General features: G+C 36.9%; 1 protein-coding gene and 1 long non-coding RNA gene across 2 annotated transcripts in view; one reads left to right on the forward strand and one right to left on the reverse strand.

Annotated features, from left to right (window-relative positions):
• ROCK2 (Rho associated coiled-coil containing protein kinase 2) overlaps positions 1 to 16,915 on the forward strand; it is a 555,405-nt gene that overhangs the window by 73,213 nt on the left and 465,277 nt on the right. The window lies entirely within an intron of this gene.
• LOC118255941 (uncharacterized) lies at positions 1,494 to 14,292 on the reverse strand. Its single transcript, XR_004781094.1, has 4 exons — positions 14,164 to 14,292; positions 11,126 to 11,298; positions 2,069 to 2,118; positions 1,494 to 1,557 (listed from the first exon to the last, which is right to left on the reverse strand). It is a non-coding gene; the product is annotated as an uncharacterized LOC118255941 (long non-coding RNA).

Genomic DNA, 16,915 nt, shown 5'->3' on the forward strand with positions numbered 1-16,915 from the left:
ACAGTGACAAATCTGAAGCACAGCACAAGCAGTAGCTTTGCCCTTAATTTCCTAAGTTCATGTGAAGTCCCTGGGCTTCCAGAGCCCTCCAACCTGTTCCTACATTTCAATGAGAATTTGGAGGATATACACAGTTTTAGATTTAGTTATTCATGCTTCCAAGGCCATTTCAGGAATGGGAAAGATGAAGTAAGGTCCTCTGCATTTCGTATGAGCCTATTTAACTGTCTGTCATTGCTAAATGCATTGCACTTTGTCTGAAGATTCACTATATTTTGTATAATTTAGAAGTATGAAAATTGGATTCAAGTAGCAAGCATGCTTTCAGGCAAGAGCTTGCGATGTGGACTGCAGATCACTTTAGAGCCCGTTACATAGCTCAGAAATTACCACTAATCCCAGGATGTTCCCCCTGACATTACCATCATAAATCCATATACTATATTCCTATCTCAAGCCATAAATTTGGATTTCTTCCATTAGTATTTTTACATACAAAATAACATAAATAGCCTAGTTCCTAATATAAAATGACAACTTCTGTTCAGGCTATGAATTAAATTTCAAATTGAAATTGCAGATTGTATACATGCAGTTGACCTTCATTAAGTTTATAACAAGGTTTAGAAATCTTGAATTTTGATCAAATGTATCCTATAAGATTTTGATTTTATTCTGGTACACAATATCATCTCACTATTTCCCAGTTTTCAGTCACCCATACAGCAGAATAGGAGTAGCACTTAATCTAAATACAAAGATGCTAAATTATTGAGAGATTTGATTTATAACCAAACTGTTGATTTATAATGTGGTGAAGGATCTGAGTCTGAATTTCATATCTGGATCCTTCTCTTATGTAGGGAAGTTGAAAACAATATAATTCCTACAGGGACATTTTAAATCTCAGTCTAGCTCTGAATTTTGTAATGATATGAGTGGGTTTTTGTATGGAAGTGTTTTAACTGGGTGTTGGTTTCCTCATGAGGAGTGTACATGGCTACTTAGATAGGAGTCATATTGGTCTCAATGGGATCAACTTTATGCTTGGGGCAATATGAAACTGTGCTACCCCTGAATGAATGGTGAAGGGATAATGTGCCTCCCAGGAAGATCATTTCCTCAGGGAGATGCTCTGCCCTACAGGGCTAGTCAAAGAGATTAATCTAAGCCATCTCTATCACGCGCTTCTAGTGCTTTGCAGTGAATAAAGACTTTAGCACTAGCCAGCAACATCGGATGGAGGCCATTTAATATCTCTCAGCTGCTTCACAGACAAGAATGAGCCTCACAAAATGTGGTCCATTGCATATGCATCTGCCTCTTTTATCAATAATTACATTATATAAATCTAGGTTTCACAGATCTCTAGCACAAATGGGTAACTGGAACAAGATGAGGGCATTACCGTCCAAATAAATGATTCTTGTGGGGTAAAGTGTTATAAATGGCAGTCAGCATATTGCACCTGCAAGCAAAGAGCATATTACCTGCTGTCCAATGCCAGTAGTAATTGCAGGTTTGGTGAGAGATTGGGGAATTCAATGGACAGCACTCCTGTGAATGAAAAAAATTTTGAGCTATAGAAATATGTGTGTTTACACTCTGATCTTGGAGTCTGTGCTATCCATTTGTTCAAGCAAAATAGGAAAAATAATCATGCTTTCATCAGGAAAATACTAGAGACGTAAAAATTTCCATTGATTAATCCAGAAATTACCCAAGAACTTGAAGCATTTGTTCACCATAACCTGTAATTTTGCTGACGGGCTACAGCAAGGCTCTCAGAGCCAAAAGGGTTCAGCTGAGGTGACACAGTAAATGTAGAGACATGCTGCACTGAAGCTGCATAGAATTTCAACTCACATCGTTAGCTTCAAGGATAATAACTCTGAACTCCAGGGCAAACTTTTCTTATAGAGAACTAATGAGTTTTTGCAATACCTCAGAACATCGTGTACCTGCTCTTGAGCTCTGAGTTAAACAAGCGGGAGGGAAAGTATCTGTCATTGCTACTGTCTTCTTCCAGTTCTATGGTTCTATGCTACTTTATGGTAAGTCATTTTACCTCCAAATGTCTCCTCAGAATTATGGATGAAATAGTTCCTCTCCACAGATCTAAAAAAGAACAAATTGGTTGAGACATTGTAAAGAATGTTTTATATGCTATAGATTCCTACTAGTTCACTTCAAATCCATTATATTTGCAATAAGAATGGGAAAAAATAATAGAATGATTTACTATCAAACTACAGTTTTATCAGAATAAAAAAATGTGAACAACAACATCCAACTTTTGGTAAAAAAGGATTAAAATATTTTATATTTAATTTGAATTTATCATTTTGTTGCTTTTCATTGTGAATTGCATATTGTAGCTAACTATTAAAGTCAGCCAGCTGCATTATAATTAAAACAAAGCACAGTGCATCATATCTAGTACACGGAAATGAGATTAATTTAAATTATGAAAACACAACATTTTGACAAAATGAAAGAAAACTGTGTTAGTAATTGAACAAAAATTAATTCCTCCTCTCTAGAAAACAATAAAATTTTGGTATTTTTTAAAAAGAAAACCTAATTACATATTTAATTACATATTCATGTACAATGTTAGGCTTTCAATACTAAACCAAACCCTATATAACCTGATCTGTAGTTTTCCAGCTTTGCTTGGGTGAAAATATACACTACACATTCCTATTGCCACAGTTTTCAGTTGATATTTTTCACATACAGATTAAATGCATAGAGAAAGCTGCCTCATGACTACAGTACCCATGCAAGCAAGGCTTTCTTGCTTGCACTGATGTGTTTAGAGGGTGTTTTGCCTCCACAGGATGCTATCCCATGCCATTTAATCCAGGGATGTGAAGCTATTAACACTCCCCAGAAAGAGGATCTCTTTCTCCAGACCCACAACAATGTGAGACCTGTTTAAATCTCCCAGCTGTAGTTAATGATACACACCTCAGCACTGCAGTAAGTCACCACACCCTGTTTTTCAGGCCTCCTGCAGACCTCTGTTTCCCCTGCTGCAGGCAAGATCCACATCTCCCTCTGGCACACACCTGAGTACTGTAAAGTGCAGGCAGGATAAACAGAGACTGCACAAACTTCCAAAGCCTGTCCTTGGAGCACCTAATTCACTATAATGTAAAGGACATGTCCATGACTTCCCCTTGAAAATCTCATCCCCTTGAAAATCTCATCCGGACTGTTCTGAAGATAGGCCTAAGCACCCTGGACAACTATGTACAATGTTGAAGTCATTTGCTCCACACAGTGATGCCTGGTGCCCATTCCTGTTGGCTCAGGGTGTCTTGTGTCCACATGGCCTCTCTGGATCAGACCAGACCTTTGACCAGAGTCTTCTGTGCATCTCATGTTGCAGCTCTGTATACAGCTCAGTAACCTAAACAGTCCCAAAGTCCATTCCTTGACCTTGAGGGATGACCAAATCTTTAATTTTCAAAGCTTTTCTGCTATAAAATACTGTGAGATCATCCAGACTAGGTACTGGGAATTGAGCCTGAATAGCACTAGCTGGCCTAAATGAAATTGTGGAGGTGACTAATTCTAGTACTTTAACAGTATAGATGATATCTGGACTTATCTCTGTGTTATTGACTTTACTAGCACAAAATTAAATCTGTAGCCCTGAGACAGAACTACTAATCTGTTTTCTTATATTTAATTTCAAAATGCCTACAACAATGTGAGGGCTGTGTCACAACTAACCCAAGTGAGTTTTGTATACTGTGATAACATCATGCGTGTCCTGGGATGGGGCTAAAGAATGTGTGAAGTTGGCCACAGATATGTTGCGGTCCTGAAGGAATACTGATGTGCTGGAGGGGTCAAAATGTTTGAGGGAGCAAACCTGATGTTTATGTGGTTTGGGCTACCCATCAGAAGCAACCTATGGACAAAAACATTGCTGAAACCACATGCATGTTTCATCACAGAGCTAATATTTCATTCACTTCACAAAGAGAATCAGAATGAACTAACTCACGCACAACGAGGGTCTTCATAGCCTAAACCTCTACCTAGGAGCAAAAGGAGAGGCAAATAGTTTTCCAGTACTCAGCTTGGCACAGCTCACTCAGTGCAATTCCAGGCTAAATTAAAACAAAAAGTTTGAAAGAATCTGTGTCTTTGTCACAGTGGACAATGGGGATCTCTCTTTCCACTCAGAGCTTTAGAATGGTGACAGTGACATCACATTCATCCACACAGTGGTTTTTTGTGACCCTGTATGTATACTTTTGCCATTCTTCATAAAACCATTCCTAGATTACGCAAGTCCATAGAAATGCTGATTAAGCTGTACAGTAAATCTGAGCCTGAAACATGGGTAATTAACCAGTGCAGCATCTGCCAATAACTCCAGGGCAAGAGCTTCTTTTACTTTTCCTTCAAAAGCTGAAGGAAGAAATGTTTGATTGTGAAGCTTCAGCCAACAACAGAAGAAAATAGGGTCTTGTATTTCCTGGTCTTTGAAATAACAAAGAAAATTACCAGCACCTTCTTTGTGAAACAACAACTCTAAATCAGAACAAATAAGCATGCTTTACATATATGTGTTAGAATAAGAAAAAATATTTTGAAGACAAGGAATAAGAAGTCATCAGTTGAGAGGGTTGGCTCTGAGGAGGAATTCCAACTTTGGTTTACGCAAAGGGCCACTGGGGGATCTTGGGAAAGTCACTTCTCGAAAAAGTGCCTTGGTTTCTCCATTATAGATTATTCTGACAGCCAACAAAAACAGTTACATAAAAGAATTATACACTATACATAAATATATATTATTCTCTTAGTGCCTCAGCTATACTATTCTCTAAGTGTATCCGCTATTAAGTACAGTAACAGAGGAAGACAGCAAGATTTCTTCAGGATATGCTGTATTTGTGCCCGTAAGAGAGATACTCTCAACAGATAAATCTTCCCTTTCTGCCTCCTTTCCTGCCACGACACCAAAATCAAGAGTTAATTAAAAATACATAATTAAATAAAAAATAAATATCTTGCAATGAGAGGAGGGGGTGAATCAACAAAAGGGGACAGAATTTTCAAAGGATCACAGGATCACAGAATCACCGAATCGTCTAGGTTGGAAGAGACCTCCAAGATCACCTAGTCCAAGCTCTGACCTAACACTAACAAGTCCTTCACTAAACCATATCACTAAGCTCTACATCTAAATGTCTCTTAAAGACCTCCAGGGATGGTGGCTCAACCACTTCCCTGGGCAGCCTATTCCAATGCTTAACAACCCTTTCAGTAAAGAAGTTTTTCCTAATATCCAACCTAAACCTCCCCTGGCGCAACTTTAGCCCATTCCCCCTCGTCCTGTCAGCAGGCACGTGGGAGAATAGACCAACCCCCACCTCTCTACAGCCTCCTTTAAGGTACCTATAGAGTGCGATAAGGTCGCCCCTGAGCCTCCTCTTCTCCAGGCTGAACAATCCCAGCTCCCTCAGCTGCTCCTCGTAAGACTTGTTCTCCAGATCCCTCACCAGCCTCATTGCCCTTCTCTGGACGTGCTCAAGCACCTCCATGTCCTTCTTGTAGCAAGGGGCCCAAAACTGAACACAGCACTCGAGGTGCGGCCTCACCAGAGCCGAGTACAGGGGGACAATCACTTCCCTAGACCTGATGGCCACGCTGCTTCTTATACAAGCTGACTCATTATACAAGCGCTGGCTTCTTATACAAGCCAGGGTGCTGTTGGCCTTCTTGGCCACCTGAGCACACTGCTGGCTCATATTCAGCCGACTATCAACCAGTACTCCCAGGTCCTTCTCTGCCAGGCAGCTTTCCAACCACTCATCTCCCAGCCTGTAGTGCTGCTTGGGGTTGTTGTGCCCCAGGTGCAGGACCTGGCACTTGGCCTTGTTGAACTTCATACAGTTGACCTCAGCCCATCGGTCCAGCCTATCCAGATCCTCCTGCAGAGCCTTCCTGCCCCCGAGCAGATCGACACACGCACCTAACTTGGTAATGATATATATATTAGTCCATCTAGCTTTTGCATATATAGAGAGAATTTTGTTTACCTTCTGGAATTCATAAAATGGCAATAAGTATTATTTGAGATTTTTGTAACACGGTCTCCAGATTTCTAGAAAGTCTGAAAGGCTTATCTGAGCACCTTTATAGGGAAAACATGTGGATGGAGACTGAAAGTACTGACAATATATTCTCCTTCCTTTGTTGAACGAATTTATGTGATAACTTCCTATACTGAATAGTTTGTAAACAGAGATTTGAGCTACAATCTCTTCCCATATAAAACAATAATTTTAAGTAACTTTTTCAGATTTCAGTAGTCCTTCCAATTTATAGCCTTAACTTCTCCATTTAAAATGTTGTATATTTACTGTATATATTATATATATATACATACATATAGGGAGTAAGGTAGAGTTTCGAGAGTGAAATACCCTACTCAGTATCAGATTTGTAACTGAGGCATGTTGTAGAACACTAAACAGTTTCTTATGCAAAATCCTCAGTTATAATTACATTCAGTTATGTTAAAAATGCATATACTGGGGGACTGAGTAGATCATGACTCGCTCATGAAGGGACTCTAAGTTGTCACTTCATACGCAGTCCTGGTGGTTAAACAACTGAAAGATGTTAATTGTTCAATATCCCACATGAAGTGAAATGCGTGGTCTCAGATCACTGGAGAAGTGTTTAACACTACAAGAACACCAACTCACTTGGCACTAACTGGAAACTTTATTGTCAGCCTCAGCATTTATGCAAATGCAAGAATGCATCACACTGACCAAACAACTATTAGGATGATGATGGCGTGTACACAAAGAGATCCTGAAGAAGCAATAAGCAGATAAGAATTAAATTGCTACTGTTTATTTTATATCTAGTTCATGAATTAATAAAAGGCTTAGTAGGGCTGGAAATCCACTATCTTTGACTAACGCTTAATTCACTTCAGAAAGAAAATTACATTTAGGAAAAAAAAAAAAAACAAAAGAATTCAAAATGTTTAGGGAGATTCACCCCTGGGATTTGTCACAGAATTCAGAGATGGAAATTCCTTTGCATTGATAAGAGAGTTCACTTGAGAAATCAGACCTTATAGATTGCATTTATCCTGTCTAACTTTAGCTATATAAAATGCTGTGAACCAGTTGTAAACTAATTATTTATGATCCTTCTATAATCAACAGAGAAAAAGAACTAAACCACTCTTTCTAACCTTAACACATTTGTCTCTTTATCAGCTACAGAAAGAGCCTAAATGGTTATTTTCTGTAGGTTATAACTGAGTGTTGGACTAGCCACATAAGTTTCATTGGCTAATCTTAGCAGTAATTGATACCGTAGTTTCTTTTCATGAAATGCAGTTCTTCCTCAAATGGCCTTTGCTCACATTCCCTTTCACAGGATACTGGAATTGTCCTTGAGCAGTACCCACTGGACAACACTGAGCCTTACTGTGCCCATACCTGTAGTGACCCTGAGCATCTTGGTCATCGGACTATGAAAGGGAGAAAGACTGCTCCTATGGTACTGACAGGGGAAAAGTATGAAGCAGATCTGGGAGAAAAATCAGCTTTTCTATTTATCTAGATAAAAGGGAAAAGCTTGTAAGTTCAACTTTATGTGCAAACTGTGTATTTTCTATGGATTCTGTGAATATAAACGTTCAAAGTCTGCTTCAGATATCTCCAGTCACAAGACAATATCTTTAATTTTTTAGTCATAGCGCTTCCCCCTCCTAGGGTGAAATGAATTTGAGAGAGACTCTGGCCAATAGTGAATACACAGGAAAAAGTGGAAAAAAACAAGGCGTGTATAAACTGCCCAACTCTCCATCTATCCTCAGCTCCAGCAGTGATCAGTTTAAATATTTCCTGAGCCAGACTTTGCATCTGGATTACTTATGGATTCATTCCCATGCATTTCTCTAAACCCTGTTTAAATTCATTTATATTTTTGGCATCCACAGCATCTTGTGGAAATGACCTCACAGTGTGGTTATGCAACAATATGGAAAAGCATTTCCTTCTGTTTATTTTAAACTTGCTACCTGATAACTTTATCGTGTGTGTGTCGTTCTGAGCTTCTGTACTGAAAGGAATCCTATAGGTCTTCCCAGTTCCCCATAATATTCATAAACTTGTGAAAATCTCACGTTCCTTTAAGTTACCCTTTCCAAACAGAAGAGGTGCATTCAGTTTAGTCTCCTTACACATGGAAAGAATTCTCCATCTCTATCAACCTCTTTGCCTTTCTGTTCTTTTTTTATTAATACTATAGTTCTGTATTATTGGTAAGTTTGTTTTTGTTTTGTTCTGTTTTGCAAAAACAGCTAATACTCACATTTTTGTCCTATTTTTACATAACACAACACAAAAGCTTCATATGACTATGCTTGTCTTCAGCCAAAGCATTTACTGACTCTAAGACTGAATCCTCAGGAACTATATATGACATAACATAAAATAAAATCAATTTCTTCATATTGCATGTTGATGCAGTTGTACCTTATTGAGGATTTAACCAATGTCTATCTTTTTAAGTTTCTTACATTGCCAGAATTGTCTGACAGTTTTATAACTTGAGATAATCATTCTTCTCACACTCATGGCATTTCAATATTTTCTGAAACTGCATTGCTTCAGCCAGCTTTGTTTAGGTGTTTAGGCATAAATACAGGAACAGCAACAGATGTTTATGCTAATATTTAACTTGTTTAAAATGCACACAGAATCTCTGGTCTATTTTTTTATTGTTTGTTTAGCCAAATCATTGCTTTTTACATCATTATTCTACCGAAGTCTTATATGTAGCCAATTTTGTCAGGAACATCAACTATCTCATCTACCTCTAGCACTTTGTGTGGCACCTGTCATATTTAAAAATGAATTAGCAGATTCAGGAAAAGGAAAAAAATATATATAGAGAGAGAGAGATTCAGGTTATTTTAAAATGGATATTTCTCCAGAAGGTATATTGCAATGTGCTGGCAAATGGTCAGATATGGTATTTATATCATTTACCAGAAAGCTTCTGGTAACATAAACAAAAACTTGATCAAACACACACTCCAAAGTCTTAAGGCTGACCTCAGATGCTCTTTTTATCAACAGATGGGTCTATCTGACTCACACTTATTCTGTGTACTTGGGAAGCATCATGCCTTAGCAAGCCTGAGACCCTGAGGAACTGTATAAACCAATCTGTGAGCTGGAATAAGTTTCTTTTTCTGTTTGTTGTAGATGAAAGTAGAAAGTTCATGTGTTTTCAGGGAATGTTGCTGACAGCATTTCAGGCAATGAAAAAGTGACAAGGAGTTCAGGAAACTTCTTTTTCAACATCTGATTTCTCAGGTTCTGAGTTTATAGGATGTGTCTTGTGCATCTTTTAGTGTCACTAAATATTTTTGTTAGTGATTTTTTTTCTCTTCTTTATGAATTTAGTAAACACCAGTGAGTAAATTGCCAGGTCAAGGAAGGGAGATTAAGTACTTTAGTACTAGCTTTTTGGTAATTTTTGGACACTAATATTTCTTGTATCAGAACTATGTATTCTGGCATAATTTCTCATGACGTGACCAAAAATAAATAAAATGTAGTAGAATAAAACACAAAAAAAAAAAAAACAACCCAACACTTCCATGCAATTATGATGTTCTTATTCACAAGGTAAATTTATCTGAAGACCTTTTATTCTATCACCCTCAGTTGTGAGAAGAGATCTCAGTACAGATATTCAACCTAGATCATGTAACTGCTGCCTAATTGTCATTCTAGAGATCAGGAGTCTTGGTAGTTATCCTTGACTGCAAAATAAAAGTGTGGATTAGTAGCTAGAGATTTATTGTGAAAAGCATATTCAATCTGAGGCCATACAGATGATTTGTTAAGATTAAAACTTATTGCATGAGGTCTTGGGTTCTGTTCCTGAGGCAATCCATGACCTTTCCTTTAGCTTATTTATAAAATATGATAGCAGTTCATACTTGAATGTTCCTAGCTAAGAAGGCAAGCATGGATTTATTTAGTATAAGTGGCTAAGTGCATGAAAATAAAAGCCGAAGTCAGTAGATCTGACTAATATAAATCCATGGTCTCCTTTTTTGTAGCTCAAGGAGTTTTCCCCTCGTGAAGAAGGGAGTAGGTAGTACTGCCTTTCTTCTTTTCTGCTGAAGAGAATTAGGATTCCCTAATAAATATTGTATTGCTCTGTTGACAGCCCAACATCTTTACACACTCACATAGTGCTCTACAGCCTAGCCCAAATCAACTAAGCAAAAAAGCCATCTAAAAGCAGTTCTGTGTCTGCTACCCTCAGGAGATACCACTCATTCAAGAGCCTTGGCTTTCCTATGTGGCTCGGACCTCTCAAGTCTCATAGCACATTTAAATAAGGAGGGAGTCCCCTCACCCTGAACAAGGCAGGATTGTTTTTTCTGTCCTACACTGGTTTATGCATTTCTTTTACTTCTGGAGAAAAATATCAAACCATAATATAGACAATCTTTAACTATATAAAAGTGATAGATGTCTGAGTCCTGAAGAACAGGTGAAGAGGATATGGATAAGGTGGAGATTCCAGAATTTTTCTTCCAAAATAGTGATATAAAATAAAATAAAATAATAAAAAATCTAATCTGTCACTTTTAAGTACCTTAACTTGTTCTTAAATGTCTAATGAAGTAGTTCTCTTCAAATAGAAGCCTACTTTTTTTTTTCTTTTTTCTTTTTTTACCTTTAATAAAGAAAAACAGACAGCTCAGGAGACAGATTCATTTTCCTTGTCTTTAAACAGTCTTCCTTGCATATATAAGTAATTCAGGGATTTCCCTTACAAGAATTTCTTCATTAGGCATCCAAAATTGTAGCTACAAGTTAGCAGAAAAATGCAATGTATTGCATGCAATTACAAAAGCTTGGGAGGGGAAGAGGGATTATTTTACTGTATTGACCTGCTATTTTGCAAAGCAGGAGAGAAAGCAAATATTACTAAACTATTAAGTCCTAGGGTTTTGTTTCTGTGTTATTCTTTCATTTGTTTATTTTAAGAAAAAGTAGGCTTATAACACCTGTTTAACTGAAAACATCTTCCATAACTTTACCTGTGGTATCTCAGGTATCTCCATCATGATAAATGGTACATCCAGTCCAAGAAGAGTCAAACAACAGAGGGTGGATTATCTTGTTTACTATAGACAGAATCACCCCCATCAGGACAGGGGAAATGAAGATGATATGCTTTAGGATGAGTTCATTCTGAGTGCATTATTTTTATCTGTTAACAAACAGAAACATTTTTTCAATTATTTCACATTTTCTTTTAACATTTTTTTCTTCATTCTCTTAGTAAATACAGGAATTTTGAAAGTTTACTTTTTATTTCAGAGCATCTTTGACCTTCCATAAAGCAAGTACAGATTAGACTTTAAATTATGTACAATGAAGGCAATACAGGCTAAGATTTTAATGTGTTTCTGAATCATTAATTGTGTTGATAACAATGAATCTAGTAGGCTACAAAATTTGCTTTCTTAAATGAAAGCTATGCTCATTGCATCATGAAGCAAGTTCTATTTTTTGTTAAATTCAATTATATATTTATATAAATCCTGGTAGGATTTAAACCTGGAAGTTCAAAAGGTAGAGTGATTATAGACTACTTAATGGTTCTAAATTTCAAGATTATTTTATTCTCTGTCATGAAGTTAAGACAGATGGATTGGATACAGAACAATTTTAGTAATAATAAATTGGCAGAAAGTAAGTCTGTTTACAGAATAGTTTTTAGATCTCCTTTCTGTTTCTGAAGAGATGGATTGAAACTGTGACTTTCTGTGTGCGTGTTTTAGAAAAGCTGGACCTCAGGTCTTTTTGCCTTTTTCAGCTCTCAAAATATCTCTGCATCTTCACTTATTAAGGAATATTCATAGATATGAATTATGTCTAATCTGGTTGTTCTCATCAAGGCTGAGAAGTGCCTCTTTCTTAGCACTAATTTTACATTCTCTTTGTTTCAACTTGCCTACCTCTAGCTCCTATTAGTGTCATTAGTTGTTGCTTTTTCCATCATGATAAACCTGAACAAGCCTTCTGAATCAGAACTTTATACAGCATTCCCATATTTTAAAACTCTGGTTAGTTAATTAAAATTCTTTTTCAGAACTGGAGCCATCATTTGCTGGGTTGAAATTATCATTTAGAGCCTGAAAAAAATAGTCCTTCATAATCAGTGGAAAAGTTTTCATTCATTCAGAGGTTTTTGAATCAAGTATAAAATATGTATTTGAATGATAAATGTTAATAAGTTTGCTTTCAGACAGAGTAGATCTGCATCAATTTCAATGAAATAGTTTGAACAAGTGGCTGTTAAACATCAACAGGGTTATATGTGAGCTGGTTAACGCAGAATTTGTCCCTCGTTTGGTAAACCCTGCTCTTTCTTCACTTTCCAGTTTTCAAGAAGCAGAATTAAATCCCCTCTGAACAGCTCCCTTCAACTTTGCTTAAACACAACTGCGTGCAGCTCCTACCAAAGTCCATAAAGAGACTACATCTGGCATACAAACAATCTACTGCTCCCTATTTTTCCCCATTGTGAGCTGCTTTTCAAAGAATAGTCTCTATCAGGTGCTCAGTTAAACCTTTGTTTCTCTTCAGCCTAACCTTGATCCAGCCAATGCAATGTTCCAGTGCTGAATTTGCAAAGAGAGGCTGCTTTCGTTTTCTGAAGACAAGCTTTAGGCTGGGGGAAAATATCTGAGGAGCAAAATAAGAAAGATTAAGTTTAGGGTCTAAGGGTCCATTTAAATTAACGATTTATCTTCATTCACACTACAGCAAAGCAGATGCTTCTAACAGCAGTGTAGAAGTTAAAGATGGACATATTTTAGATGGCTGCTCTATTTTCTAAGCAGTGTTACTGCTACTGCATAACTAAAGGCAGTAGAGTAAAGGTAAAGCTGCATACATAAATTTTCAGCAGCAGCTAGTCTTTCTCCGCATTTTCCTCACAATCATAGGATTTTTTTCCTCTGAAAAATAGGAATATCATTCCCAGCATTGCAATAGGCTTGTAAATATTTTTGAAATCTCTCAGGTTTCATGGACTACTGCAGAGGTGTTCAGCAAGCTAAGGAGATCCTCAGAGAAAAGAGGGTTACAAAGCTCCTAACTCTATGGACTTTGTTTTGATCCTGTAAATAATGTCAAAAGGGAACCAAAACAAAGACACAAATTGGTGACCCCAAAATTTTGTCACCTGAGCAAACATCATATTAAGCATTTTAACTATTTTTATTTGTTCACCTACTTGTGCAACTATTGATATTATTGGAAAAGGAGTATCCAATAAGAAAAAAATATCAAGAAATTGTGAATTCTGATTCACCTTGGACAAGCTAAACCAAACACAATATTTACTATTTAACACAATTTTCTCTGGTGGAAATAAATAAATAAATAAAACATATATACAACATTTTCTAGAATATGCTGATTTTTGTAGAAACTGCACTTTCTTGGAAAAATATTCTCTGGAAAATTCCAGGTGTTGTTGAGACCTGGACACAATGGCAAATTTCTTGCTGTAAGCAGTCTACAGAGAGCAACACCCACTAAAAGAGTGCTTTATTATTTCAGTCCTGTTCCCACAGCCCCTTTGAAACCACAGCCACCTGCAAACCCAGCAGAGTGAGCCCAAGTACAGACACTGTACCAGAAACCATAAAAGCAAGCACCTGTCCATCAGCCGTTATGTTTCACTGTTGCAGATCTGCAACAATCGTGTACTTCAATCCCTTTTTAACCCCCAATAGGCTAATAGGCTATCCTTTTAAAATGAAAATTATGCTTACTAAAACCAGAATCTCTGTTTGAGGAGACTAAAGATGAAATCTCAAAAAAAAAAAAAAAAGGGTAGGAGATTTCTTCTTGCACTTTTCTGTGCATTTCATTAAATAAAAGTAGAAAAGGTTGCCACTTGCAGGCAAATCTATAAATGAAGTGAAATTAATAAAAATGTCATTCATTCATTGCTTAAGATTCATCTAACAAATAGATTTACCTTAACCTCTTTTATGACTCGTGAATAGACAGAACTTTGTTCCAGAATCAGTTCTACCAAAAAGAGCACTTCACTTACCCTTTGACTATTCACTATAATCTCTCAGAGGAATAGGGTCTCATTCAATGTCATGGCAAAATATCCTTTGCCTGGAGAAGTCTGTTCCAGCTACAGAATAACCAAGCCCAATAAATTTGATTTTTTCCTATCAAGCTGATCAAAATAAAGTTTGCAGGTGACAAAATACATTTCAATAATGAATGTCCACAGACTTCAAGATGATATGAAATTAGGATGTGGAAAAGCAAGAAAATGGAGAAGTTTTGCTGAAGTAATTTATCTCCCACTGCTACTTTCATTTCTTACATAGCAAGTACAGTTGTGATTCTGATGCCTATGTGAAACTGATACCATCTATGACTCAAAAGCTCTAATGAATGACTCACCAATGCTGAGAATAGCTACCAAAGGGTCACTCTGGGACTGGAAGGTTCCTTTCAGGAAACAGAGAGTGTATCAGTTCCTGCCTCACAGTAAAATACTCTCAACTGCTAAAAGGAATTTAAAATATATATTTTTACATAAAATAAATGAAATATCACTATAAAATATTAACAGTACGTGCACACAAAAAACAAACAAACATAAGAAAAATACAACAACAACAAAACAGTAAACTAGTAAACTTTTAACCAAACTGTTACAGAATTCCTGGAAAAATAAGAGCTGTGATTTTAGATTTTGCTTGTACAGATAATTTCATTTCACTAACAACAGTCTTAATTTAATTTAGACCTATTGTGAATTTTATCATTTATGTCCTACTACTCACTGAAATACTGTCTTTTACAGCAAGCAGAACAGCTTTGGGCTTCTGCACAGTTATTTATATAATTTATACATACATTAACGTGATTTTTAGCATAGCTCATCTAATCAAAATGTAGAGACAAGTGGATGCCAAAGGCTGTGAACTTGGAAATCAGTGAGGAAGAAGTTAAAATGCTTTGTGAAAAAGACAGTGACACACAGAATACAGACTGAATACATTTTCTCTGGAGATGCTCAGGATCAGATAACAGAGGAAACAAAGTTCTGAGTGTGGCAGATCCAGGGGTAAGCAGGAAAGACCAACTGCTGCAAGAAATTCAGTAAAGGGCAGGCACTGGGGAGAATAGGTGTGACACATTAGCTCTGGAAGACCTGGAGGTGAAACAAAAGAGAGGACTAAAAGGAAAACAACACAATAAAGTCACAGGCATCTATTGCCTGGAGGCCACAGAAAAGACAAATGGGCAGGCTACATTAGATGAAATCTGGTGTGATATATTATGCTATGCTTTGATTATAAGACAAAAGTGAGCATTGTATGTGGGTCTTTCTTGGTAAAGGTTTTTGGAATGTAAGGGATCTATCTGTGCTGGATGGGACTGGAGGTCCCATGAAGCCATGAGAGTGAATGAGTAGGAGTCAAAGAGATTAACAATCACCTTCATGGAAGTTGACACCACAAAAGATTAGGCAGAAAAAATATATCATCTCACCACAGCATGGATACAGATTCTCTGAAATAGTAGATCTCTTCCATCTCAAACATACTGTGTAGGGCTTGGTATCTCTGTATTACTCAGAACTGATACCACATCTCTGATAGTTTCTTATTACTATTGCAGCTGTGCACCTAAAGCACCTTGCTGTAATACATAATAAAGAAAAGCCTTGGCTTTAGCCTTCAACAAATACTAATGTGTTCTTTCATTCATTGTAAGTCTGTGGCTGTAGCAGGCTGTGATCTCTGATCTCTGACGGTAAGCAAGCTACTCTGACTAGAAGGTCTGAAAAGGCAATGACAGTGTAATAGAATTTTATGATTACATTTTGAACATTTCCACTGCGAGCAGAAGGCTCCTGACTCAGATATTTTTATCTTCTGTTTAAAGAACTATAAAAAATAATAAGAATAAATCAACAAGTTTGGGTAGAAATAACTCAATACCTGTGCTATATTTCCTTATGTTTTAATTTTTGCTTGAATTTAATTTGCTGAAACACAGTAAAAATAATTTGGTAGTTCTGAAAAGGAGACCAGCATTACCTCAAACTAAGCGGATGGTCATCCTGTATTGCTGGAAATGGGTTTTTTCTCCCTGTGTATCAGTGATAACAATGAACAAATGAACCAAGAAAGACAGCTTGAATGTGACCTTTGAAGGAATGTGGGAGACAGAGGAAAATTCTGCATAAGAGACCATTCTAAGACATAATAGATTCTCAATCAATGTAGAAGAGGACTGGGCATTAGGAAATCTGTGCAAAGCTTGTAATCATGTGCCCACATTGAAACAGAACCACAGCACACCTAGAAACACCTGGGCCTTGTGTACCTTGCTTTAAAAGAGACTCGTGTTTTGTCTATTAAACCTGACAGTGCCTGTTTATCAGGAAAGCTACAATAACCTTTCATTTACTTCATCACAGACCTCATTCTTCAAATGCATTCACTAGCATTTGTAAAGCACTTTGGAAGCCTTGCCTGGCTGGCACAATATAAGCTCAAAGTGTTATTAAATCATTGAGCATAAAATGTCCTTTACCTCATTATATTTTACAGTGGTAACTTTTTATTATCATCTGATGGCAGTAAAACATGACACAGCTCATCTACCATGCTGGGGAAAGGTCTTGACTGAAGTTGATTAGAGTTTTGTCTGAATGATAAGTGAATAAAAAATGAGTTAAGGACTTCAGAATTTGGTTTCTTAATAATGTATTAGGAAAAGAACATATATATGAAAAACAAAAATGGCATACCTCTAATATACAGCTTACT

The sequence above is a fragment of the Cygnus atratus genome, chromosome 3 (assembly GCF_013377495.2).
Source record: "Cygnus atratus isolate AKBS03 ecotype Queensland, Australia chromosome 3, CAtr_DNAZoo_HiC_assembly, whole genome shotgun sequence".
NCBI lineage: Eukaryota > Metazoa > Chordata > Aves > Anseriformes > Anatidae > Cygnus > Cygnus atratus.